The sequence below is a fragment of the Dipodomys spectabilis genome, unplaced genomic scaffold, assembly GCF_019054845.1.
Source record: "Dipodomys spectabilis isolate Male_0828 unplaced genomic scaffold, ASM1905484v1 ptg000116l, whole genome shotgun sequence".
Classification (NCBI taxonomy): Eukaryota; Metazoa; Chordata; class Mammalia; order Rodentia; family Heteromyidae; genus Dipodomys; species Dipodomys spectabilis.
Genome location: NW_024870793.1, coordinates 792,308 through 793,982, shown reverse-complemented (window position 1 = coordinate 793,982; position 1,675 = coordinate 792,308). Strand labels below are relative to the sequence as shown.

Here is a 1,675-nt window from a genome sequence, read left to right as displayed (position 1 = left end):
AACAGAGTGATGGCATTTTATTTCTCTTCAGCCTTCTCCCACATGTGGTCAAGTATTTAAGAATACAAATATTTCCATTGATAATTCAATAGCTGATCTCTAAGAAAATGTGCATTTCTGGACTTTGCTCTCTTGTCCTTACATGTGCAGGCTTTCAATGATTTATATGTTGTACAAGGAATTCTATTTTCCAATCTTTGTGTGATCAATTTTAGTCTCTCTGATCTTTCTTTCTGACTCTTTCTCTGGAGTCTCATTTCAGTCTGCCTCATAATATTAGTTATTAGCTAACTAATGTACAGAGGAGTCACATTTGCGTGAGCAAGGTAATGAGTACATTTCCTAAAAAACATTGTTACCTCCTCCTTTATTTTTCCCCTAGAATCCTTTCCCTCCCACCTCCACAAGTACACAACCCTCCTCTCTTCCCCCACCTAAATTGTAAAGTTCATTTTTCAACATAGTGTCTTGTGTATCTCATTGTTACAATGTGTCAACCTGTACCCCTATTTAAGAATTTTGTTTTTTTCTTTCCCCTCCACGAATTAGAGGAGTGTATATACAAGATGTAGGTGCACCAACTTCAAATACAGTGAAAACAGGAGTTATAGCAGGAGGGAGGAACCTATAAAGAAACAAAAAAATCACATCGCACATTATATGTACGTTAGAAACAATAGCAAGAAAGAAAAAAACCACTTGTGTCCCTATCTTGGGGTTCATGTCCCTTAACATCATCCTATCTGGTCATATGCAGATAGCTTTTGACCTATTCTTCTTAACCCAGACAAATATTAGTTATTGAAAATTAGGGAAACCATGGGACCAATGTTAATTTGGACGTGGCTTACTTCACTTAATATAATTTTTACCAAGACTTTCCAGTTACTAACAAATGGGGCAACGTTATTCTTTCTGATGGAGGCATAGAATTCCATTGTGTATATATACCACAGTTGTGTTGGTAGCTTTAGTATGGTCTTGTTTGTGATCATTTGGGTAAATGTCCCAAAGTGGGATTGCTGGGTCATAGGGGAGCTCTATGTGGAGTTTTTTGAGGAACCTCCATACTATTTTCCAAAGTGGTTGAACAAGTTTTATACTCCCACCAAGAATGCAGTACGGTTCCCTGGTGGCCACATCCCCTCCAGCATCTGTTGTAAAAGTATGGAATGCTTCAGGAATTTGCCTGTCATCCTTGTGCATGAGCCATGCTAATCTTCTCTGAAATGTTCCAATGTTTCTGCTACGCATTTCATTTTGTGCTCCTGCACTTGGCGAGTGATTTTAGGTGCGTCTACACCAGTAGAATCAGCATAAATCAAGCCAGCATTTCTTCATTTAAAATACAAGGAAAGGATACAGGTTGCCGCATTGTAACAATGAAATGTACAAGACACTCTATCGGGGGGGGGGGGCGTGGAGTGACATTTTGGGGAGGTATGAAGGGGCGGAATGGTAGGGGAAAGACAAAGGAGGGGGTAACAATGCTCAATAAGAAATGGACTCATTACCTTACTTATGTAACTGTAACCCATCTGCACAGGAACTTTAAAATAAAAATATAAATTGAAAAGATACAAGGAAAACTTCTGTACTTATAGGAAGTTGTATTTGTCACTCAATATCAGCAAGGTATTGGTTTTAGGACCACAAGCATATTAAAATTTTGGAT

General features: G+C 38.4%; 1 non-coding gene across 1 annotated transcript; it reads right to left on the bottom strand.

The window, feature by feature from the left end:
• Positions 1-1,161: 1,161 nt before the first annotated feature.
• On the bottom strand, positions 1,162-1,265 carry LOC122115111. Its single transcript, XR_006148714.1, has one exon. It is a non-coding gene; the product is annotated as a U6 spliceosomal RNA (small nuclear RNA).
• Positions 1,266-1,675: the final 410 nt, after the last annotated feature.